The sequence below is a fragment of the Scyliorhinus canicula genome, chromosome 14 (genome assembly GCF_902713615.1).
Source record: "Scyliorhinus canicula chromosome 14, sScyCan1.1, whole genome shotgun sequence".
NCBI lineage: Eukaryota > Metazoa > Chordata > Chondrichthyes > Carcharhiniformes > Scyliorhinidae > Scyliorhinus > Scyliorhinus canicula.
In genome coordinates, this window is record NC_052159.1 from 119,171,927 (window position 1) to 119,198,826 (window position 26,900).

Here is a 26,900-nt window from a genome sequence, read left to right on the forward strand (position 1 = left end):
AAGTAGTGCTGTGCCCCTGGCACCAACCCCCCTACCCCCCACACACATGTAACCCAGACACTTCCCCCCCCCCCCTCCCCCGGGGGATGGCCTAACCCCCACCCTGCTCCACATGTCTGCACCCACGCCAGCCACAATGGCCAGGTGTCCTGGCCACTAAGGCCATCATCTACCCAACCCCAGGACTGCATGCGTCGGACTGTCTAACAGTATCATTGTTTGTGTTTGTCGTCCCCCCCCCCCAAGAGAAGGCCGTGCACAACTGCCAGGAGCGGAAGACCGGAGGTGAACCACCAGACCTGCGGCCCCTCACCGTGCCTGAGTAGAGGCCACTGGACGTGGTTGGCGGCCCTGAGGAAAGAGGGGTCGCCGACACGGAGGTCGGTGTTGGCGAGCAAGTGAGACCCCTTGCTTTGTTGTGGATTCTGATGACACATGTGTTGACCCCCCCCCCCCACACTCCCCTACCTTCACCCCTCACACCCCACATCCCTCACCCCTCCCACCCTGTCACTCGTCATCCCCCCACACACTTCACCCCTCACCCCTCACTCCTCTTCACCCTCACCCCATACCTCCCACCCCCCTACACACCTCACCCCCAGCCCTCACCTCCCCCTACCTCTGCCCCCCCCCCCATATTCCGGCTGTCTAATCATACATGTCGTCTTGTGTCTCACAGGACCTGCCGGAAATGGGCTCAATCCATCCAGAAACCCCCGCCACCAGCCAGTGTCAGCCCCCAGGCGGCCGAGCACTGATAGGTGTAGTGATCTGCACATCTGCGTGTATGTAAAGGGTTAACATACAGAAGTAACAGGTGGGTAACCACTAGATGGCAGCCCCAGATATGGGTATAAAATATAAACACAAGGAGAGTTCCCACTTCTTCATGTTTGGAGTGACGAGTGAACAGAGTTAGAGAGAGATAGCTTAGTGTGCAGGTGCAGTTAATCATTAACATATAAATTGAATCTTGTTAATCCAGCCCAGGGACACCCAGATGCCCTTTCTAATCCCACCTTCCTGCACCTGGTCCATAGCCCTGTATCTTACAGCTTAAGGTGCAGATCCAGGTACTTTTTAAAAGGGCTCAGGATTTATGCTTCTACCACCAACTCGGACAGTGAATTCCAGACTCCCACTGTTCTCTACGTAGAAAGTTTTTTCCCCATGTCCCCTCCACACCTTCAGTCACTTGTGTTGAAGCTACGTACCCTGACTCTAGAACTCTCCACAAAGGGAAATAATTTAATCCTGTCCACTCTATCACTTCCCCTCAATTTTGTGCACCTCAATTAAGTCAGCCTTCAGCCTTCTTTGTTCCAAGGAAAGTCACCCCAACCTAGAACATAGAACATTACAGCGCAGTACAGGCCCTTCGGCCCACGATGTTGCTCCATCCTGTGAAACCCCTCTAAAGTCCCTCTACACTATCCCCTTATCGTCCATATGTCTATCCAATGACCATTTGAATGCGTTTAGTGTTGGCGAGTCCACTACTGTTGCAGGCAGGGCATTCCACGCCCTTACTACTCTCTGAGTAAAGAACCTATCTCTGACATCTGTCCTATATCTATCTCGCCTCAATTTAAAGCTATGTCCCCTCGTGCTGGACATCACCATCCGAGGAAAAAGGCTCTCACTGTCCCACCCTATCTAATCCTCTGATCATCTTGTATGCCTCAATTAAGTCACCTCTTAACCTTCTTTTCTCTAACGAAAACAGCCTCAAGTCCTTCAGCCTTTCCTCATATGATCTTCCCTCCATATCAGGCAACATTCTTGTAAATCTCCTCTGTACCCTTTCCAATGCTTCCACATCCTTCCTATAATGTGGCGACCAGAACTGCACACAATACTCCAAATGCGGCCGCACCAGAGTTTTGTACAACTGCAACATGACCTCATGGCTCTGAAACTCAATTCCTCTACCAATAAAAGCTAACACACCGTACGCCTTCTTAACAACCCTCTCAACCTGGGTGGCAACTTTCAGGGATCTATGGACATGGACACCGAGATCTCTCTGCTCGTCCACACTACCAAGAATCTTACCATTAGCCCAGTACTCTGCCTTTCTGTTATTCCTTCCAAAATGAATCACCTCACACTTTTCTGCATTAAACTCCATTTGCCACCTGTCAGCCCAGCTCTGCAGCTTATGTATGTCCCTCTGTAACTTGTAACATCCTTCTGCCCTGTCCACATCTCCACCGACTTTAGTGTCATCTGCAAATTTACTCACCCATACTTCCACATCCTCCTCCAGGTCATTTATAAAAATGACAAACAGCAACGGCCCCAAAACAGATCCTTGTGGCACAACTAACTAACTAACTAACTGGACACCAGTCAGAACATTTCCCATCAACCGCCACTCTCTGTCTTCTATCAGCTAGCCAATTTTTGATCCAAACTGCTAAATCACCCTGAATCCCATGCCTCTGTATTTTCTGCAAAGCCTACCGTGGGGAACCTTATCAAACGCTTTACTGAAATCGATATACACCACATCAACTGCTTTACCTTCATCCACCTGTTTGGTCACCTTCTCGAAGAACTCAATGAGGTTTGTGAGGCACGACCTACCCTTCACAAAACCATGTTGACTATCTCTAATCAAATTATTCCTTTGCAGATGATTATACATCCTATCTCTTATAAACCTTTCCAAGACTTTTCCCACAACAGAAGTAAGGCTCACTGGCCTATAGTTACCGGGGTTATCTCTACTCCCCTTCTTGTACAAAGGGACAACATTTGCTATCCTCCAGTCCTCTGGCACTATTCCTGTAGACAAAGATGACTTAAAGATCAAAGCAATCTCCTCCCTAGCTTCCCAGAGAATCCTAGGATAAATCCCATCTGGCCCAGGGGACTTATCTATTTTCACACTTTCCAGAATCGCTAACACCTCCTCCTTACGAACCTCACGCCCTTCTAGTCTAGTAGCCTGTATCTCAGTATTCTCCTCGACAACTTTGTCTTTTTCCTGTGTGAATACTGACGAAAAATACTCATTTAGCACCTCTCCTATCTCCTCGGACTCTACGCACAACTTCCCACTACTGTCCTTGACTGGCCCTACTCTTACCTTAGTCATTATTTTATTCCTGACGTACCTATAGAAAGCTTTAGGGTTATCCTTGATCCTACCTGCCAAAGACGTCTCATGTCCTCGCTTGGCTCTTCTTAGCTCTCTCTTTAGAGCCTTCCTAGCTAACTTTTAACTCTCAAGCGACCCAACTGAACCATCACGTCTCATCTTCACATAAGCCTCCTTCTTCCTCTTGACAAGTGATTCAACTGCTTTAGTAACCCATGGTTCTCTCACTCGACTACTTCCTCGCTGCCTAACAGGTACATACTTATCAAGGACACGCAGTAGCTGTTCCTTGAACATGCTCCACATTTCCATTGTGTCCATCCCCTGCAGTTTTCCTCTCCAGGCGATGCATCCTAACAACCCAGAAATAATAACTCTGTTTGTTCTAGATCTAAGTTTCCACCCTAGCTCCCTGATTTCCTGCCTTACACCCTATCCCTTTTCCTACCTATGTCGGTGGTACCTATGTGGACCACGACTTGGGGCTGCTCTCCCTCCCCCTTAAGGATCCCGAAAACACGATCTGAGACATCGCGGACCCTGGCACCTGGGAGGCAACACACCAACCGCGAGTCTCTCTCGTTCCCACAGAATCTCCTATCTATCCCCCTAACTATGGAGTCTCCAATGACTAATGTTCTACTCCTTTTCCCCCTTCCCTTCTGAGCAACAGGGACAGACTCTGTGCCAGAGACCTGTACCCCATGGCTGACCCCTGGTAAGTCGTCCCCCCAACAGTATCCAAAGCGGTATTCCTGTTACTAAGGGGAACGACCACAGGGGATCCCTGTACTGACTGCTTACCCTCAGCCCCTCTCACCGTAACCCATCTATCTTTATTCTTTGGCGTAACTACCTCCCTGAAGCTTCTATCTATGACCCCCTCTGCCTCCCGAATGATCCAAATTTCATCCAGCTCCAGCTCCAGTTTCCTAACATGGTTTTTGAGCAGCTGGAGTTGGGTGCACTTCCCACAGATGAAATCAGGACTGACGGCGTCCCTCACCTCAAACATTCTGCAGGAGGAGCATTGTACTGCCTTCCCTGACATCACCTCTAGATTTAAAAAAAACAAGAAAAATAAAGAAAGAGCTTACCTGATATTCCCTCAAACCCTGCTTCTGCTGAAAGGTAAGCAAATTTAAAGGCACTCACTCACCTTCACGACAAGCCCCCGCTCCCGCTTCCCAACGTCCGTGTTTTTTTTTTCGTTAGAGGAGGAGGTAGGGGGGGAAACACTGACTAGGTGTTTCGGGTTTAACTGTCACTTGACAACAGCCCCTCCACAAACCACCTTCAACCTATCCAATCTCTCCTCGTAGCTACATTTTTCTAGCCCTGGCACCGTTCTTGTAAACCCCCTCTGCACTCTCTCCAGAGCAAGTATGTCCTTCCTGTAATATGGTGACCAGAACTGCACAGAGTATTCCAGATGTGGCCTGACCAGTGTTTTAGACAATTTGAACATTTCATCCTTACTTTTGTATTCTATACCTCTGTCAGTGAAGTTGAGCATTCCATATGCTTTCTTAACAACTTGTCCACTTGAACTGCTGCCTTTAGAGACCTGTGCTTCCTATGCCAAATGGATGTTTCCCCTTGTTGGACATTCCAGAAAATGAAGCCATAGTTTTAGCCTAAGTGGTGGCAGATTTAAAACAGAAATGAGGAGGAGTTATTTCCCTGAAAGAGTCGTGAATTTCTGGAATTCTCTACCCCAGACTGCAGGTGACACTGGAACACTAAATAAATTTTAGGAGGCGATAGATAGGTTTTAAATTAGTAACGGGATGAAGGATTATGGGGAGTGGGCAGGAAGGTAGAAGAGTAGAAATTATCCTCTGGGGTTGTAATCTCAGGATTACCCCCGTGCCACGTGCCAGTGAATCTAGAAATAGGGGGATAGTGCAGCTAAACACGTGGCTAAACTGGTGGAGTTGAGGGAGGGTTTCAGATGTTTGGACCGTTGGGATCTCTTCCGGGGCAGGTGGGACCTGTACAAGAAGAACAGGTTGCATCTAAACTGGAGGAGCACTGATATCCTGGCTGGGAGGTTTGCCAAATTTACTCAGGAGGTTTAAACTAGTACGGCAGGGGGGTGGGAACCAGAATGTGAGCTCAGATGGTGTAATAACTGAAGGGGAAATAGAGAACCAAAATAAAAGAACAACATCACCCTCAGGCAAAGCAAAAAAGGTGACAAGTGTGAAAAGGGTCAATGGAGGATTGAGGGTGTTGTACCTAAATGCGCGCAGTATAAGGAACAAGGTAAATGAGCTTGTTGTGCACATTGAAATTGGCCGGTACCATGTTGTAGGCATCACGGAGACGTGGCTGCAAGGCGATCAGGGCTGGAATCTGAATATCCAAGGATATGTGCCCTCTCGAAAGGACAGACAGATGGGCAAAGGGGGCGGGATTGCTTTCTTAGTAAGGATTGAAGTTAAATCGATAGCAAGGAGCGATATAGGATCAGAAGGCATAGAATCTGTGTGGGTAGAGTTGAGGAATCGCAAAGGTAAAAAGACCTTGATGGGAGTTATGTACAGGCCTCCTAGCAGTAGTCAGGAGGTGCGGCAGAAAATAAATCAGGAGATAGAAAAGGCATGTAAAAAGGCAATATTACAATAATCATGGGGGACTTCAATATGCAGGTGGACTGGGAAAATCAGGTTTAGTAGTGGATCTTAAGAAAAGGAATTTGAGGAATGTCTAAGAGATGGTTTTTTTGGAGCAGCTTGCGACAGAGCCAACTAGGGAACAAGCAATTCTGGATTTGGTGATGTGCAATGAAGCAGACTTGATTAGGGAACATAAGGTAAAGGAACCCTAAGGGAGGCCGGGCGGACGGAGGGGGGGGGGGGGGGGGGGGGGGGGGGGGGCGGGGGCCGCCCTGGGGGAGGGCAGCCACCCATGCGCTGGTTGGCACCGGCCCAACTGCGCATGCGCGGGACCCGAGTCTCTGGCGCCCCCTAGCACATGGCGCCCCGGGCGACTGCCCGAGTTGCCGGTACCTTGGGCCAGCCCTGATCCCAAGGAGGAAGAAACATACTAAGGGGAGGACAAGGCAGCCATGGCTGATGAGGGAAGTCAAGGACAGCATAAAAGCAAAAGAAAAAGCATACAAAGGTTTAGTGGAAAGCCAGAGGATTGGGAAGCCTTTAACAGCGAGCAGAGGACAACTAAAAAAAGCAAAAAGAGGGGACAAGATGAACTATGAGTTCAAGCTAGCTAGTTATATAAAGGAAGACAGGAAGGGCACGATTCTCCGCAACCACGATGGGTGGGAGAATAGCGGGAGGTCCGCTCCAGCACCTCCCGCTATTCTCCCACCCCCCCCCCCAAATTGGCGTGTCCGGTTTTGCTACACGCCGCTAAGAGAAACGCGGGTCGCCGTGAAAAAAGGCGGCCCGCGATTCTTCGGCCCGGATTTATCGAGCGGCTTGCCGTTCCCGACCTGTTGACGATGGCGGCAACCACACCTGGTCACTGCTGTCGTGAACATGGCGCGCCAGGTAAGTGTGGGGCCTGTGGGGGGCGGATTGCGGATTGGGGATCGAGCACCACGACCGTGCTCGGGAGGGGACGGGCCTGCGATCGGTGCCCACCGATTGTCGGGCCGGCGTCTCAAGGGGACGCACTCTTTCCCCTCCGCCACCCCGCAAGATCAAGCTGCCACGTCTTGCGGGGCGGCTGACGGGAAAGACGGCAACCGCGCATGCGCGGGTTTGAGCTGTCCAACCCGCGCATGCACGGCTGACGTCATTAGGCGCCGCCGCAGCATCATTCTTGGCGCGCCGGGCCTTGAAGCCAGGGACAAGGCCCGGCGGCCGAGTTTCCCGGTACAGCCCTCCTATCCTCCCGGGGAGGGGAGAATAGGGGGCCGGGAGAGGCTTCCGACGCCATCGTGAACCTCTCCGGGTTTCACGACGGCGTCGGACCTTGCGGAGAATTCCGCCCGAAGAGTTTTTCTCAATATATAAAAGAAAAGGGTGAGGCTAAAATAGACATTGGACCACTGGAAAATGTGGCTGGAGAAGTAATAATAAGAAACAAAGAAATGGCAGATGGACTGAATAGTTACTTTACATCAGTCTTCACGGTGGAAGACACCAGGAGAAGCAGGGGGCAGAGGTGAACGCAGAGACCATTACTAATGAGAAGGTTCTGGGGAAATTGAAAGTTATGAAGGTGGATAAATCACCTGGACCGGATGGGCCACACCACAGGTTTCTAAAAGAGATAGCTGAGGAGATTGTGGAGGCTTTCGTGATGATCTTTCAGGAATCACTGGAGGCAGGAAGGGTCCCAGAGGACTGGAAAGTGGCTAATGTAACACCACTGTTTAAGAAGGGAGGGAGGCAGGAGATGCCACCCAGGTTAATAAGGCTGTTAAGAAGGCATATGGTCTGCTAGCCTTTATCAGTAGGGGGATTGCGTTTCGGAGCCACAAGCTCATGCTGCAGCTGTACATACCTCTGGTGCGGCCGCTCCTGGAGTACTGCGTGCAGTTCTGGTCACCACATTATAGGAAGGATGTGGAAGCTTTGGAAAGGGTTCAGAGGAGATTTACTCGGATGTTGCCTGGTATGGAGGGAAGGTCTTATGAGGAAAGGCTCAGGGACTTGAGGTTTTCGTTAGAGAGGAGAATGCTGAGAGGTGACTTAATAGAGACATATAAGATAGTCAGAGGGTTAGATAGGGTGGACAGTGAGAGTCTCTTTCCTCGGATGGTGATGACCAACACGAGGGGATATAGCTTTAATTTGAGGGGTGGTAGATATAGGACAGATGTCAGAGGCAGTTTCTTCAGAATCATGGAATTTACAGTACAGAAGGAGGCCATTCAGCCCATCGAGTCTGCACCGGCTCTTGGAAAGAGCACCCTACCCAAGGTCAACAACTCCACCCTATCCCCATAACCCAGTCACCCCACCCAACACTAAGGGCAATTTGGATACTAAGGATAATTTATCATGGCCAATCCACCGAACCTGTACATCTTTGGACTGTGGGAGGAAACCGGAGCACCCGGAGGAAACCCACACACACACTGGGAGGATATGCAGACTCCGCACAGACAGTGACCCAAGCCGGAATCGAACCTGGGACCCTGGAGCTGTGAAGCGATTGTGCTATCCACAATGCTACCGTGCTGCCCCTTAGAGAGTAGTAGGGGTGTGAAACGCCCTGCCTGCAACAGTAGTAGACTCGCCAACTTTAAGGGCATTTAAGTGGTCACTGGATAGACATATGGATGAAAATGGAATAGTGTAGGTCAGATAGGCTTCAGATGGATTCACAGGTCGGCGCAGCGTCGAGGGCCGAAGGGCCTGTACTGCGCTGTAATGTTCTATGTTCTAAAGGCCGGTTAGCCTGACTTCTGTCATTGGTTTTAGAGTCCATTATTAAAGATGCGATCGCGAAGTACTTGGAAGTGCATGAAAAAATAGGACTGAGTCAGCACGGCTTCGTCAAGGGGAGGTCATGTGTGACAAATCTATTAGAGTTCTTTGAGGAAGTAACAAGGAAGTTAGACAAAGGAGAACCAGTGGACGTGATTTATTTAAATTTCCAGAAGGCCTTTGACAAGGTGCCGCACAGGAGACTGTTAAATAACTTAAGAGCCCATGGTGTTCAAGGCAAGATCCTGGCATGGATAGAGGATTGGCTGACTGGCAGAAGGCAGAGAGCGGGGATAAAGGGGTATTTTTCAGGATGGCAGCCGGTGACTAGTGGTGTGCCTTAGGGGTCAGTGCTTGCGACCGCACCTTTTTACAATATACATTAATGATCTGGAGGAAGGAACTGAAGGCACGGTTGCTAAGTTTGCAGATGATACAAAGATCTTTAGAGGGGCAGGTAGTATTGAGGAAGCAGGCAGGCTTCAGAAGGACTTAGACAGGCTAGGAGAGTGGACAAAGAAGTGGCAGATGGAATACAATGTTGGAAAATGTGAGGTTATGCACTTTGGAAGGAGAAATGGAGGCGTAGACTATTTTCTAAATGGGACAATGCTTAGGAAATCAGAAGCACAAAGGGACTTGTGAGTTTTTGTTCACGATTCTCTTAAGGTTAACGTGCAGGTTCAGTCAGCAGTTAGGAAGGCAAATGCAATGTTAGCATTCATGACGAGAGGGCTAGAATACAAGACCAGTGATGTACTTCTGAGACTATATAAGGCTGTGGTCAGACACCATTTAGAGTATTGTGAGCAGTTTTGGGCCCCGCATCTAAGTAAGTTGTGCTGGCCTTGGAAAGGATTCAGACGAGGTTCATAAGAATGATCCCTGGAATGAAGAGTTTGTTGTATGAGGAACGGTTGAGGACTCGGATCTGTACATGTTGGAGTTTAGAAGGATGAGGAGGGATCTTATTGATACTTACAGGATAGTGCGTGACTTGGATAGAGTGGACGTGGAGAGGATGTTTCCACCGTAGGAAAAGCTAGAAGCAGAGGACACAATCTCAGACTAAAGGGAGGGGGGCGCGGGGGGGGGGGCGGGGGGGGGGGGGGGCGACGACCCCGGGATGCCCCACGGTGGCCTGGCCCGCGATCGGGCCCTACCGATCGGCAGGAGGGCTGGTTCCGTCAAAGCCTACTTTACTCAGGGCCGGGCCCCTGTAGGGCTCCGCCACATTGCCTGGGGACAGGCGCGGAGAAGGGAATCCCCGTGCATGCGCAGAAATATGGCAGCCGTTCCGCACATGCGGGGAAATACACCGGCCGTTCCGCGCATGCGCAAACTTGTGCAGGCCGTTCGGTGCTGGCTGGAGCTGCGGGAACCACTCCGGTGCCAACCTAGCCCCCTAGAAAGTAGAGAATTACTCACTTTCGGGAGCCATTGACGACAGAGTTGTTGGCACGGTTCTCACGCCGGCGCCCCCTCGGTCTTATGGTCTTATCCACTTACCAGATGCTCAGCTAAGCCCTTTCTCCATAAGAACCAATCCTAAAGCGTGAGAAAGATATAAAAAGTAAAGAGAAACAAAAACCTTCTACCTCCCACTTCACGAAACTCCCACTTACTTAACTCCAAGCTTGTACTCAGCTTCGGTACACCTGTTTGCCTGTGGTTGCACTAAAGATCACTGATGTCTGAAATAAGTCAATGTTCCAAAGGCAGGGCAGCATGGTGGCGCAGTTGGTTAGCTCTGCTGCCTCACGGCACCGAGGTCCCAGGTTCAATTCCGGCTCTGGGTCACTGACCGTGTGGAGTTTGCACATTCTGTCCGTGTTTGCGTGGGTTTTGCCCCCACAACCCAAAGATGTGCAGGGTAGATGAATTGGCCACGCTAAATTGCCCCTTAATTGGAAAAAAATGAATTGGGTGCTCTAACTTTATAAAAGAAAATTCCAAAGTCAGAGCAGTCCCAAATAACTTCACTGTTAGGTATCCCTGATGAAATTTATGATGTTGCTTGATGATAAATGTTTGGGAAGATTCCTTGTGACAATATAGATCCATTATATAAGGACCAGCTGCAGTGCAAACCTACTTGGAATACATAGCCAAGTAGGTATTCTGGCAAGTCTAGAGTTTTCAAGCAGGTTGTCATGGTTAAAAAATGACATTTAAATGAAATGTCAGTCTGTTCAGGATGAGGGAGCAAACTGTTTAATAGTTTTGAAATGAATCATCATACTTGTAATTCAATAATGTAAAGGGTAACATTTTCTGTAAAAAAGAGATTAGAACGTTTATATTAATTGGATAGAGGCGATCAGCATTGACAGCTATATTTTTGAACACTGAAATTGTCTGCTGTACTTGGCTGAGTGACTCTAAGACAGTTTTCAAATGTATTCAGTGTGATGTTGTCACAAGTCTGTAGGATACAAGAATCCTGGAAGAAGTGCGTATAGAGCATTTAAGTTTAAGAGCCAGTTGTTGGAACCAAATTTTTGAAGTGGGCTCAAGGGCTTAACACCCAGACAAATTTTGGGTCCCGAACTTTCACTCAGGAGACATTGCTCTTCCAACACAACGTTCAAATTCAAATGACTTAAATGACCAGCAAGGACTCTCAGCACCCAATTAGAGACGCTTCAGGGGCGGGAGCTGCCTGCCAAACACCAGTTGTATAGAGAGGCAGCAGCCATGTTGGGACTTGCTGCTGCCTTGATAAGACCGGGCAGCTTCTTGAGGTGGAACACAGTGGAAAGTGTCCTTGCATCCTACTGATGCTAATTAGGTGCACAGGGTAAATTTGAAAACCATTACAAAAATCTCGATAGCTGTGAACAAATGTACACAAACTGTTAAGGCTCACTAGAAAAACATTTGAAATTTCCAATCTCGAACTAACAGCCCCTCTAATAGTTTATTCATGAGCTTCAGGCATCGCTAATTGGCAGCGACTGCATTTCCTGCTTTTTCCACCTGCGAGCGCCTTTAAAATTCAAAACTGTTTTGAAGGCATCAGGATCCTGTGAAAATGGGCAAAATTTGTTTGAGGTATCAGGGATCTTGCCTGCTGGCTGGAAAACCAGGAGATACCCACACTCCTCTTTTTCCGGAAGGCCTGTTGGACCACATAGGTCAATCAGGCAGTGGCAAGTCCAGCAGCAGGGGCCTTCCCCTGCAGAAGGTGTCTTATGTTGCAATTGTATAAGGTGTTAGTGTGGCCACACCTGGAGTATTGTGTTCAGTTTTGGTCTCCTTACTTGAGAAAGGACGTACTGGCACTGGAGGGTGTGCAGAGGAGATTCACTAGGTTAATCCCAGAGCTGAAGGGGTTGGATTATGAGGAGAGGTTGAGTAGACTGGGACTGTACTCGTTGGAATTTAGAAGGAAGAGGGGGGATCTTATAGAAACATTTAAAATTATGAAGGGAATAGATAGGATAGATGCGGGCAGGTTGTTTCCACTGGCGGGTGACAGCAGAACTAGGGGGCATAGCCTCAAAATAAGGGGAAGTAGATTTAGGACTGAGTTTAGGAGGAACTTCTTCACCCAAAGGGTTGTGAATCTATGGAATTCCTTGCCCAGTGAAGCAGTTGAGGCTCCTTCATTACATGTTTTTAAGGTAAAGATAGATAGTTTTTTGAAGAATAAAAGGATTAAGGGTTATGGTGTTCGGGCCGGAAAGTGGAGCTGAGTCCACAAAAGATCAGCCATGATCTAATTGAATGGCGGAGCAGGCTCGAGGGGCCAGATGGCCTACTCCTGCTCCTAGTTCTTATGTTCTTATGTTCTTATGTACCTGCTGTGAGTTTCTGAGCAATCAGAGGCCAGCAGCTCTTGTACACAATAATGCCACTGGACGTCTGGATTTTCATTCCAGGATGGGACATGTAGTCAAACCCGTTGATCCCGGAAGCAATAGCAGGCTCTGTGTGAGGAATATGTCTTGGGCGCAGTATATGAGGGCAGTGCAGTCGAGGTTGTCTACATGAACTTTAGTAAAGCCTTTGACAAGGTACAGCATGGTAGGTTGTTGCAAAAGGATAAATCTCACGGAGTCCAGAGTGAGGTAGCCAATTGGATACAAAATTGGCTTGGCAACCGAAGCCAAAGGATGGTTGTGGAGGGTTGTTTTTCAAACAGGAGTCCTGTGACCAGCGGTGTGCCTTAGGGTTTGGTGCTGGGTCCACTGTTATTTGTTATATTAATGATTTGATGAGAATGTAGGAGGCATGGTTAGTAAGTTTGCAGATGACATCAAGATAGGTGACATAGTGGATAGTGAAGAAGGTTATGTAAGATTGCAATAGGATCTTGACCAATTGGGCCACTGGGCCGATGAATGGCAGATGGAGTTTAATTTGGATAAATGTGAGGTGATGCATTTTGGTAGATCAAATCAGGGCAGGACCTACTCAGTTAATGGTAGAAGTTGGGGAGAGTTACAGAACAATGAAATCTAGGGGTACAGGTTCATAACTCCTTGAAGGTGGAGTTGCAGGTGGACAGAATGATGAAGAAGGCATTCAGCATGCTCAGTTTTATTGGTCAGAATATTGAATACAAGAGTTGGGACGTCTTGTTGAAGTTGTACAAGGCATTAATAAGACCACACATGGAATACTGTGTTTAGTTCTGGCCACCCTATTATAGGAAGGATATTGTTAAACTAGAAAGAGTGCAGAAGAGATTTACGAGGATGCTATCAGGCCTTAAAGGTCTAAGTTATAAGAAGAGGCTGGATAGGCTGGGTCTTTTTCCCCTGGACGGTAGGAGTCTTAGAGCTGATCTATAAAATAATGAGGAGCATAGATAAGGCAGATAGTCAATATATTTTCCCAAAGGTAGAGGAGTCTAGAACTAAAGGGCATAGGTTTAAGGTGAGGGGAGAGATACAAAAGTGACCAGAGAGGAATTTTTTTCACACAGAGGGTGGTGAGCATCTGGAACGGGCTGCCAGAGGCAGTGGTAGAGACGGGTTTATTTTTTTCCTTTCAAAAGCAGTTAGACAGTTACATGGTCAGGGTGGGTATAGAGGGATATGGGCCAAATGCGGGCAAGTAAGACTAGATTAGTGATTAAAAACTGGGTGGCATGGACAAGCTGGGCCGAAGGGCCTGTTTCCATGCTGTAAACATCTATGACTCTAAGAGGAGACACTGTAAGGAGTTCCTATTGTCAACAGGATGTCGATGCAAATGCTGCTACTCCTGGGCGGAGATGCCAATCAAGAGTCAGGTGAGCACGAACTTGTGATAGTTGTCCAGATGGTTGCTGATCGACCATCTGAAGTGATGGTCCATTAAGGGCCTTCCATAGGAAATGTAAAGATTACTGCTGCTTATTCACATTCCCATAGAATCCCGACACTGTAGAGGGAGGCCATTTGGCCCATTGGGTTTGCACCAACCCCCCCCCCCCCCCCCTTTAACCTTACTTTTATTAGGACACTACGGGCAATTTAGCGTGGCCAATCCACCTAACCCGCACATCTTTGGACTGTGGGAGGAAACCGGAGCACCCGGAGGAAACCCACGCACACAGGGGGAGGACGTGCAGACTCCACACAGACAGTGACCCAGCCGGGAATCGAACCTGGGACCCTGGAGCTGTGAAGCATTTATGCTAACCACCATGCTACCCTGCTGCCCACTCTTCCTATGAAGAAGAAAGTTAAGGCTGGAAAGGTTTCTGTGGTGAGATAACCACTGTAGTTATGTGTACTGCAGTAGGGGGATGTATGCCTGTACCTGTAATACAGGTTCCTCCGGTCAGCCCCTGCCGGCTAGCTCCGCCCACAGGGAGCTTATGTATAAATGTATGAGAGCTGCTCAGACCCTTAGTCTACAGTTGCAGATGGAGGGACAACATCGTACAACAATAAAGCCTCTATTGAACCAGTCTCTCGGCTTTGAGTATAATTGTTAGCGCTACAATTTATTGTTGTACGATTTCCCATTCACCATGGACATCAGAATCAAGCCTGACAGTCTGCAGCTGGATCCGCATTCGCCTCACGCCAGAAAAGACTTTGATCACTGGCTCGCAGTCTTTGAGGCCTACATCTCTTCAGCGGACCTTCCCCCAATGGAGGCTCAGAAAAAGCAACTCCTGTACTCCAGACTTAGCTCCAGTGTCTTTCCGCTCATTCGAGATGCGACCGACTACACCGCAGCTATGGAACTGCTCAAGGAGAACTATGCACCATCGGCGAACACCCTGTTTGCGAGGCATCAACTTTCTACTCGCGTCCAGCAGCCGGGTGAGTCGATTGAGGACTTCTGGAGGACCCTTATACCTCTGGTACGAGACTGCGACTGCCGGGCCCTCACAGCCACGGAACATTCCGATTTACTCATGCGCGATGCCTTCGTTACAGGCATTGCATCGGACCCCATCCGGCAATGGCTGCTGGAAGGGGTCGCCCCCGACCTCGCGGCCGCAAAGGCCCTGGCGCTTTCCATGACGGCCGCCTCCCGTAGTGCGCAAACTTACTCCGCTAGCCACTCGGCCCACCCGTCCTACCCCTCGTGGAACCCGCAAACGGCCCCCCCAGGCCCATCCGTCCTACCCCTCGTGGACCCCGCAAATGACCCCCCCAGCAGCCTCCCCCGCGCACTATGCCTGCGCTGCCCGCCGCACCGCACTCCCTGGGGGTCCCCACTGTTACTTCTGCGGCCAGCAGAAGCACCCTCGCCAACGCTGCCCGGCCCGCACAGCGACCTGCAAAGCTTGTGGCATGAAAGGCCATTTTGCAGCGGTGTGTCAGTCCCGGACGGTCGCCGCTATCGCGCCGCCGGTCCCCACGCCTCAGCCGCTCCCTCAATGGGCCCCGCCGTCCGCTTCCCCCGACCCCACGTGCAATCAGTGGGCGCCACCATCTTTTGCCGCCCCCGCCACGTGCGCCCCATGGGCGCCGCCATCTTCATCCACCACAGCCATGTGCGTTCCATGGGTGCCGCCATTTTGTTCCGACCCCACCACGTGCTCTCCATGGACGCCACCATTTTACCCACAGGTACTGCGGATGCCGCCATCTCGTCTCCAGGGGCCGCCATCATGGGACACGGGTCGCTACCGCTCCTCATCGGACTCATCTGACTCAACCGCCGATCAACCACTGCTCGCCTCCGTTACGCTCGACCAGTCCCGTCCTCGCAACCTGGCACCCTCTTCCACATCGGTGCTGGTCAACGGCCATGTGACCTCCTGCCTCATCGACTCCGGGAGCACCGAGAGCTTCGTCCACCCGGACACGGTAAGGCGCTATTCCCTTGCGGTCCATCCCGCCGAACGGCATATCTCCCTTGCCTCCGGTTCCCACTCTGTCCCGATCCGGGGTTTCTGCCTGGTTAAACTTACTGTACAGGGCGTGGAATTCGACCGTTTCCGTCTGTACATTCTCCCCGACCTCTGCACTTCACTCTTACTAGGCCTGGATTTCCAGTGCAATCTCCAGAGCCTCACCCTCAAATTCGGCGGACGCCTACCTCCCCTCACCGTTTGCGGCCTCGCGACCATAAGACCATAAGACATAGGAGCGGAAGTAAGGCCATTCGACCCATCGAGTCCACTCCACCATTCAATCATGGTTGATTTCAACTCCATTTACCCGCTCTCTCCCCATAGCCCTTAATGCCTCGAGAAATCAAGAATTTATCAATTTCTGTCTTAAAGACACTCAATGTCCCAGCCTCCACCGCCCTCTGTGGCAATGAATTCCACAGACCTACCACTCTCTGGCTGAAGAAATTTCTCCTCATCTCTGTTCTAAAGTGACTCCCTTTTATTCTAAGGCTGTGCCCCCGCGTCCTAGTCTCCCCTGCTAATGGAAACAACTTCCCTACGTCCATCCTATCCAAGCCATTCATTATTTTGTAAGTTTCTATTAGATCTCCCCTCAACCTCCTAAACTCCAATGAATATAATCCCACGATCCTCAGACGTTCATCGTATGTTAGGCCTACCATTCCTGGGATCATCCGTGTGAATCTCCGCTGGACCCGCTCCAGTGCCAGTATGTCCTTCCTGAGGTGTGGGGCCCAAAATTGCTCACAGTATTCTAAATGGGGCCTAACTAGTGCTTTATAAAGCCTCAGAAGTACATCCCTGCTTTTATATTCCAAGCCTCTTGAGATAAATGACAACATTACATTTGCTTTCTTAATTACGGACTCAACCTGCAAGTTTACCTTTAGAGAATCCTGGACTAGGACTCCCAAGTCCCTTTGCACTTTAGCATTATGAATTTTGTCACCGTTTAGAAAATAGTCCATGCCTCTATTCTTTTTTCCAAAGTGCAAGACCTCGCACTTGCCCACGTTGAATTTCATCAGCCACTTCTTGGACCATTCTCCTAAACTGTCTAAATCTTTCTGCAGCCTCCCCACCTCCTCAATACTACCTGCCCCTCCACCTATCTTTGTATCATCGGCAAACTTGGCCAGAATGCCCCCAGTCCCGTCATCTAGATCGTTAATATATAAAGAGAACAGCTGTGGCCCCAACACTGAACCCTGCGGGACACCACTTGTCACCGGTTGCCATTCCGAAAAAGAACCTTTTATCCCAACTCTCTGCCTTCTGTCTGACAGCCAATCGTCAATCCATGTTAGTACCTTGCCTCGAATACATTACTCAGCAGTCTCCCGTGAGGCATCTTGTCAAAGGCCTTTTGGAAGTCAAGATAGATAACATCCATTGGCTCTCCTTGGTCTAACCTATTTGTTATCTCTTCAAAGAACTCTAACAGGTTTGTCAGGCACGACCTCCCCTTACTAAATCCATGCTGACTTGTCCTAATCCGACCCTGCACTTCCAAGAATTTAGAAATCTCATCCTTAACGATGGATTCTAGAATTTTGCCAACAACCGAGGTTAGGCTAATTGGCCTATAATTTTCCATCTTTTTTCTTGTTCCCTTCTTGAACAGGGGGGTTACAACAGCGATTTTCCAATCCTCTGGGACTTTCCCTGATTCCAGTGACTTTTGAAAGATCATAACTAACGCCTCCACTATTTCTTCAGCTATCTCCTTTAGAACTCTAGGATGTAGCCCATCTGGGCCCGGAGATTTATCAATTTTCAGACCTTTTAGTTTCTCTAGCACCTTCTCCTTTGTGATGGCAACCATATTCAACTCTGCCCCCTGACTTTCCTGAATTGTTGGGATATTACTCATGTCTTCTACTGTGAAGACTGACGCAAAGTACTTATTAAGTTCCTCAGCTATTTCCTTGTCTCCCATCACTAGATTACCAGCGTCATTTTGGAGCGGCCCAATGTCTACTTTTGCCTCCCGTTTGTTTTTAATGTATTTAAAGAAACTTTTACTATCATTCCTAATGTTACTGGCTAGCCTACCTTCATATTTGATCCTCTCCTTCCTTATTTCTCTCTTTGTTATCCTCTGTTTGTTTTTGTAGCCTTCCCAATCTTCTGACTTCCCACTACTCTTTGTCACATTATAGGCTCTCTCTTTTGCCTTGATGCATTCCCTGACTTCCTTTGTCAGCCATGGCTGCCTAATCCTCCCTCTGATAACCTTTCTTTTCTTTGGGATGAACCTCTGCACTGTGTCCTCAATTACTCCCAGAAACTCCTGCCATTGCTGTTCTACTGTCTTTCCCACTAGGCTCTGCTTCCAGTCGATTTTCGTCAGTTCCTCCCTCATGCGCCTGTAATTACCTTTATTTAACTGTAAAACCTTTACATCTGATTCTACCTTCCTTCTTTCAAATTGCAGACTGAATTCTACCATATTATGATCACTGCTTCCTAAGTGTTCCCTTACTTTAAGATCTTTTATCAATTCTGGCTCATTACATAACACTAAGTCCAGAATAGCCTGTTCCCTCGTGGGCTCCATCACAAGCTGTTCCAAAAAGCCATCATGTAAACATTCAATGAATTCCCTTTCTTTGGGTCCACTGGCAACATTATTTACCCAGTCCATCTGCATATTGAAGTCCCCCATGATCACTGTGACCTTGCCTTTCTGACATGCCCTTTCTATTTCGTGGTGCATTTTGTGCCCCTGGTCCTGACCACTGTCAGGAGGCCTGTACATAACTCCCATTATGGTTTTTTTGCCTTTGTGGTTCCTCAACTCTACCCACACAGACTCCACATCGTCTGACCCTATGTCGTTTAGTGCTATTGATTTAATTTCATTTCTAATTAACAAGGCAACCCCGCCCCCTCTACCCACCTCTCTGTCTTTTCGATAGGTTGTAAATCCCTGGATGTTTAACTGAAAGGTCGAGCCCCCCTCCCTCTTTGCCAATCTGACTGTGGATTGCAAGCCCGTCGCCACCAGGAGCAGACGGTACAGCACCCAGGACAAGGCCTTCAACAGGTCCGAAGTCCAGCGGCTGCTTCGGGAGGGTATCATCGAGGCCAGCAACAGCCCTTGGAGAGCCCAGGTGGTAGTGGTTAAGACCGGGGAGAAGCACAGGATGGTCGTGGACTACAGCCAGACCATCAACCGGTACACGCAGCTCGACGCGTACCCCCTCCCCCGCATTTCTGATATGGTCAATCAGATTGCACAGTACCGGGTCTACTCTACTATTGACCTGAAATCCGCCTACCACCAGCTCCCCATCCATAAATCGGACCGTCCCTACACTGCCTTCGAGGCAGACGGTCGTCTGTACCAATTTCTGAGGGTTCCCTTCGGCGTCACGAATGGGGTCTCGGTCTTTCAGCGAGAAATGGACCGAATGGTTGACCGGTACGGACTGCAGGCCACCTTCCCGTACCTCGACAATGTCACCATCTGCGGCCATGACCAGCAGGACCATGATGTCAACCTTTATAAATTCCTCCACACCGCATCTCTCCTTAATCTCACGTACAACAAGGAGAAATGCGTGTTCCGCACAGACCGCTTAGCAATCCTTGGCTACGTAGTCCAAAACGGATTACTGGGGCCCAATCCCGACCGCATGCGCCCCCTCATGGAGCTCCCAATCCCCCACTGCCCCAAGGCCCTCAAACGCTGCCTTGGGTTCTTTTCTTATTACGCCCAGTGGGTCCCGCAATACGCAGACAAGGCCCGGCCACTTATCCAGTGCACACATTTTCCCCTCTCGGCCGAGGCACAACAGGCCTTCGCCTGCATCCGATCTGAAATAGCCAGGGCCGGGATGCACGCCGTAGACGAGACTCTGCCTTTCCAAGTAGAGAGCGACGCTTCAGATGTCGCCCTTGCCGCCACGCTGAATCAGGCCGGCAGACCCGTGGCATTCTTTTCACGCACCCTCCACGCCTCCGAAATTCGGCATTCCTCTGTTGAAAAGGAAGCACAGGCAATCGTTGAAGCGGTGCGGCACTGGAGGCATTACCTGGCCAACAGGAGATTCACTCTCCTCACTGACCAACGGTCGGTAGCCTTCATGTTCAACAACACTCAGCGGGGCAAGATCAAGAATGACAAAATCTTGCGATGGAGAATCGAGCTCTCCACCTTTAACTATGAGATCTTGTATCGCCCTGGCAAGCTCAACGAGCCCCCAGACGCCCTCTCCCGAGGTACATGTGCCAGTGGACAAGTGAACCAGCTCTGTGCCTTGCACGAGAGCCTTTGCCATCCGGGGGTCACTCGCTTGTACCATTTGATCAAAGCCCGCAATCTGCCCTACTCCGTCGAGGAAGTACGGACAGTCACCAGAGACTGCCAGATCTGTGCCGAGTGCAAGCCGCACTTCTACCGGCCAGATCGCGCGCGCCTGGTGAAAGCATCCCGCCCCTTTGAACGCCACAGCGTGGACTTCAAAGGGCCCCTTCCCTCCACCGACCGCAACACCTACATCCTTAGTGTGGTCGATGAATTTTCTAGGTTCCCATTCGCCATCCCATGCCCGGATATGACGTCTGCCACCGTCATCAAGGCCCTGGATTCCATTTTCGCCCTGTTCGGTTTCCCCGACTACATCCACAGTGACAGGGGATCCTCATTCATGAGCGATGAGCTGCGTCAATTCCTGCTCAGCAGGGGTATCGCCTCTAGCAGGGCGACCAGCTACAACCCCCGGGGAAACGGGCAGGTAGAGAGGGAAAACGGGACGGTATGGAGGGCCGTCCAGCTGGCCCTATGGTCCAGGAACCTCCCAGCCGCTCGCTGGCAGCAGGTCCTCCCTGACGCGCTCCATTCCATTCGGTCGCTACTGTGCACCGCAACTAACAGTACACCCCATGAACGTGTTTTTGCCTTCCCTAGGAAGTCCACATCCGGGGTGTCGCTCCCGACTTGGCTCACGACTCCGGGCCCAGTCCTTCTCCGTAGGCATGTACGGCACTACAAGGCGGAACCCCTGGTGGACAAAGTACGCCTTCTCCACGCCAACCCTCAGTATGCCTACGTGGAGTTCCCCGACGGCCGCCAGGACACAGTCTCGCTCCGGGACCTGGCTCCCTCAGGTGCCGATCCCATGCCCACACCCCTCCCCGTGCCAACCCCAGCGCCCCCCTATTCGTCCCCATCAGGTCCATCCCTCATCCCCCTGCCCACCCTGGAGGACACGGAAGATTTTGGCTTGCTCTCGGAGTCATCCCGCCAGCAGCCAGCACCAACACCGCCAACACCTGCGCCATCGTTGCCATCACCGCCTGTGCCGACGTCACCACCACAGCTTCGCCGATCACAGCGGAACGTTCGATCACCGATTCGGCTCAACCTGTAACCTGCTAACCGGATGGACTCTTGATTTTCCTTGTTGGACCCTCTTGTAAATAGCATCCTTTGTATTAGAGTTACATGTCACCCCCCCCCCCCCCCCCCCCCCCCGGACTCATTTTTTACAGGGGGTGAATGTGGTGAGATAACCACTGTAGTTATGTGTACTGCAGTAAGGGGATGTATGCCTTTACCTGTAATACAGGTTCCTCCGGTAAGCCCCTGCCGGCTAGCTCCGCCCACAGGTAGCTTATGTATAAATGTATGAGAGCTGCTCAGACCCTTAGTCTACAGTTGCAGATGGAGGGACAACATCGTACAACAATAAAGCCTCTATTGAACTAGTCTCTCGGCTTTGAGTATAATTGTTAGCGCTACAGTTTCACAATAAAAAAATAATAATCACTTATTGTCACAAGTATGCTTCAATGACGTTACTGTAAAAAGCCCCTAGTCGCCACATTCCGGTGCCTGTTTGGGGAGGCCAGTACAGGAATTGAACCTGTGCTGCTGGCCTGGTTCTGCATTACAAGACATCTGTTTAGCCCACTGTGCTATACCAGCCCCTGACTCAAGACACAACCATAAAGGTGGCATCATTTTGGCAGCATCACCTGCTTACAATATTCTGTATTGATTCAGATTATCACAATGATGACTGCTCCACATGCAGAATCGTTGTGCTTTTATCCCTCCTTCTTCTACCCAGTTCTCAGGGTGCAGCCATGTGATTGACCCTTGCCCAGGCCCCTCAAATTCCAGAATAGTGTGACTAAGACAGAGGAGGCCAGCAAGGTAGTTCCAGGACATCTGTATGTTACAAGCCATGCAGCATTTACATTCTCCATTTTCCCCTTGCACTCCCTCCACCACCATCTGCAAGACATCAAGGGTTGCTGAGCAATCCGGGTGCTCTGGTTTCCTCCCACAGTCCAAAGGTTAGGAGAATTGGCCACGCTAAATCTCCCCTTCGTGTCCAAAGATGAGCAGGTTAGGTGGGGTTTACGAGGTTACGGGGATGGGGTGGGAATGGGCCGAGGTAGGGTGCCCTTTCAGAGGGTTTGTGAGTGTAAGCAGACCTCTATCCTGTGTGAGATCAAGCAAAGCTAGAAACCTTGCCTGCCCATATTTGTTTTAATTTTTATGCCAGAATTGGGGGAAAAGCAGAATGAGCAATGCCCACTTCAGTGATTCAAAACTCAAGATTCAGATAGAGCTGGTGTCCAGAAACCCTGCAACACTTATACTTGAGTAGCTGGCAATACCCACCCACAGTGACTGGAGATGGACATGACAGGAGATAGCTTCTGCCGTGAGCGCAGCAAGGGGCCATGAATGGAGATCTTGGATACAGCACAGCAAGAGGCTCCATGAACAGCTGGACTCTGGCAAGGTGAGATTTTCATCAGAAGCACACAGGGACCCCTGTGATAGATCACATATGTGCTGCACCTATGGTGGGAGATAGAACATAGAACATAGAACATAGAACAGTACAGCACAGAACAGGCCCTTCGGCCCTCAATGTTGTGCCGAGCCATGATCACCCTACTCAAACCCACGTATCCACCCTATACCCATAACCCAACAACCTCCCCCTTAACCTTACTTTTATTAGCACACTACGGGCAATTTAGCATGGCCAATCCACCTAACCCGCACATCTTTGGACTGTGGGAGGAAACCGGAGCACCCGGAGGAAACCCACGCACACAGGGGGGAGGACGTGCAGACTCCACACAGACAGTGACCCAGCCGGGAATCGAACCTGGGACCCTGGAGCTGTGAAGCATTTATGCTAACCACCATGCTACCCTGCTGCCCCAGATCTGGCACATACCTCTCCAATTGAATGGATGCTTAGGGCCTCACGGTAGCATGGTGGTTAGCATCATTGCTTCACAGCTCCAGGGTCCCAGGTTCGATTCCCGGCTGGGCACTGTCTGTGTGGAGTCTGCACGTCCTCTCCGTGTGTGCATGGGTTTCCTCCGGGTGCTCCGGTTTCCTCCCACAGTCCAAAGATGTGCGGGTTAGGTGGATTGGCCATGCTAAAATTGCCCGTAGTGTAAGGTTAACGGGGGGATTGTTGGGTTACGGGTTACGTGGGTTTAAGTAGGGTGATCATTGCTCGGCACAACATCGGGGGCTGAAGGGCCTGTTCTGTGCTGTACTGTTCTATGTTCTATGTTATATATCCAAGTCACTGCTGCTTCGAGTAATGGGTCAAAATGTGAATATCCACAATGATGCATTGCCATATTCAAGAGCTTTGTCCCTGGTAACACTGTGCAATAGCCTAGCATCATTGTGTGTTGTGTTTGCAGGAAAAGAGACCCACAATTCAAAGGAGATGACCCAGATTAGGGTAGGCCTAAAAAGCTCCTGACAATTAGAAACATAAAGGAGGGAACTCTAAGGTTAGCAAGATTGCCCACTCGGCTGGTTGTTGGCATTGGAGAATTGTCCATGGCAGATGCTTGAGGTGGCATTCAAGACACTTTGGAATATAATGGTAATGGTGGAGATAATCTTGTTAATGCACTAAGCAGAAAGTGATGCCACTCAGTTGAAAGGCAATTAGGAATGGTTAATAAATACTGGCCCAGCCAGCGATATACACATCCTATGATTGAATAAAATATTTTAAAGCCTGAGGTATAATGTGAAGGTTGGGTTGCAAAAACACCACAGTTATAGTTAAAGGCAAAGGCGTGTACTCGAGCATGCGTACACCATGCCAAGTTCTGAATCTCATTACCTCTTTTTGTGTTTCATACAGGTTCCAGCAACACTTGCTCACTGCCCTCGAGTCATCTCATCCCTGGGGTATCAGGAGGAGGGAGAGATGTCTAACGAGGCAAAATCACATCCGACTAGCTCACACACTGCCAGCACAGATACCGGCACATCAGAGGGATGTAGAACACACTTACAATCACTGGCACATGGTGAATGGCACTGCACGGAGTGCAGGAAAATATATCATAGTCAGAGATGCCTATGCACAATGATCCTGGGAGGATGGAGGACACTCATGATGATGCTACTCTAATCCAGTTGTAAATCAGAGGCTTTGGTCAATCAATGTGTTGTGAGGTAAGTGTGCTAAAAAACAACCATTTGAAACAAAGATTTATTTGACCTTCATCCATATTTCCACCCCTCTATGTTTGACTGTCTTGTGTGTGGGGGTCGAGGGTGGGACAGTTAAGGGGGTAGTAGGTATTAGCTTGTTGTTATCCGGTTTTATTTACTGCATATTTCATAGTTTTTGGTATAGACAGTAATCGTATTCTAACTTACAAACCTAGTGAGTGTAATTATTGGACAGCCAAGGGCCAAAGACTTTGGAAATTTTAAAAGAATTATTGGTTAATTTACTTGTATTGTGACTTCTGTGCATGTGTGACTGGAATTGACCGCACACGTGCCTAGGATGCTGTACCAATGTGTGGACATTTGGAAGAGTTCCAAGAGGCAATGCTAGCTCACGCACTGTGATGGAGGAATCCACGGTGGTTATATGCTCTACCTTGTCTCAAGTGTTTGACTGCATGTGTTCCAACCATAAGAGAATGGCCAATCTCACAGAGAGACACATGCAATATAATTCAGAATGGATGCAAGAGCATCGTCACTCACTGCAAAGGGTGCAAGATTCACTCAATAGCCTGGGGCGGTCTGCTCAGAGTATTAACTCCGTGTCCTCTGTGAAGCACATGTGGAGCTGCGTTCCCTTAATAGGACATTCACACTGGTGGCAGAGCATTTGTTCGAATGGGCTGCTGCTGCACTCCCTCACAGCCAATCCCAATTGAGCCACCTCGAGACCAACCTCAGGCTGTGGAGGTGGGAGAGGAGGGTGAAAAAGATGAGAAAACTCATAACCCTCATTTTCATCTAAGTTCCCAGCCTCTCTGTTAGAGGTCCCTCTGCTCTATTTGTCCCAGTGACAAAGGCTGCCCCTGTAGAAATCAGGAGGTTGTAGTCTGAGGTGCACCCTCAATGGATTCCTTGCAAGACAAGGCAAGACTAGACACTCTCCTCAATTTCATGTAGCATGAGAAATGAGCAAACTGCCTCCACCTGCTCTGAGGCAGCACATACAATCATTACATAGGAGCCTTTGAGAGTACAGAGCGACGTGTTGCCACCATCACTGACGGGTTCACCATGGTTTAATTTCATCAATTCGTTTGTGTCATGTGACAGTACCTTTAAGAAATGGGTGTTTAAGAAATGTACCTTTAAGAAATAGGTGTTTATCAGTGATGTCAGAGTGTGCGTGGAGCTGGGCTGTCTGCCAGCTTTTCACTTTCATTTTAGGCTGTTTGTTGCAGGGTGTGTTTTAGTTTCATTTTCAGTGTCGGAGCTGAAGCCAGACAGAGCAGGTGTATTTTTGATCTCCCTGCCATGAAACGACTATCTCTTGATCATTTGGTGAATTCAGAATTATAAATATTCTCAGTAATGAATGTAATCCTAATGTGCTTCTGTTGAACGGTTTTTTAAAAAAGTCTTCTGGATGTTAAAAGGACAGTTTAAGGATTACTTAGTGTTGTATTTTTTGGGGGTTGTATTTGAATTGATGGTTGCTAAGATGTTTACGGTATGTTTCAAAAAGGTGAACTTGTGTTCATAGAATAAACATTGTTTTGCTTTAAAAAATACTTTTCCATTTCTGCAGAGGATTAGATAAGGTGGACAGTGAGAGCCTTTATCCTCAGATGGTGATGACTAGCACGAGGGGACATAGCTTTAAATTGAGGGGAGATAGATATAGGACAGATGTCAGAGGTAGGTTCTTTACTCAGAGAGTAGTAGGGGGGTGGAATGCCCTCCCTGCAACAGTAATGAACTTGCCAACATGAAGGGCATTTAAATGGTCATTGGATATGGATGATAATGGAATAGTATAGATGGGTTTTAGATTGGTTTCACAGGTCGGTGCAACATCGAGGGCCGAAGGGCCTGTACTGCGCTGTAATGTTCTAATGTTCTAAAATGCTGTCCCACACCTGTAGAGTGGGCCGTGTGCTCCCCATACCGCAATCTATTAAAAGTTGTGGGTCAAGTGAACTCCATGATACACTTTGGGATTCTCTACACCCTGGGCCATATCAAATTGGGTGCTCGAGGGGGATAAAAGTCTATCTATTGGATTGGCTTAGTGAATTTAAAGACAGTGAGGGGTGAGCATATTATCGTTTTTAGGTGTGGTATTTCAGTTAAGTAGGGAGTGTGTCGTGGACAATGGCTCTTTCAGAGGCTCTGAAGTTTTTTGGGGTGGAGGTGGTCACACGCAGTACCTTACGGACAGAGACTAAAAGCAGACTGTTAGATTTGGCAAAAACATTGCAGTTAACATTACCTGACAAAATGCAAAAAGATCAGGTAATTATGGCAGTGGCTAAGCATTTAAAGTTGCCCGAGATACAGTTTGACTCATTGGAAATGGCAAAAATTCAATTACAACTTAAACAAATGGAACATGAGAAAGAATTATAGCAGCTTGAATACGTAAAAGAGGAAAGAGAGAGAGAAAGGAAAAAGAAGAGGAGAGAGAAGAAAGGAGAAAAGAAAGGATAGCCCTAGCAGAACAAAAAGAAAGAGAAAGGGAGATACAGATCAGGGAAAAAGATAAAGAGAGAGAGTTTGAACTTCAGAAAATGGCCATGAAACATGACAGTCAGTTAAAATTGG

General features: G+C 49.1%; 1 long non-coding RNA gene across 1 annotated transcript; it reads left to right on the plus strand.

Annotated features, from left to right (window-relative positions):
* Positions 1–279: 279 nt before the first annotated feature.
* Positions 280–24,125, plus strand: LOC119977326. Its single transcript, XR_005463170.1, has 3 exons — positions 280–398; positions 683–820; positions 23,977–24,125. It is a non-coding gene; the product is annotated as an uncharacterized LOC119977326 (long non-coding RNA).
* Positions 24,126–26,900: the final 2,775 nt, after the last annotated feature.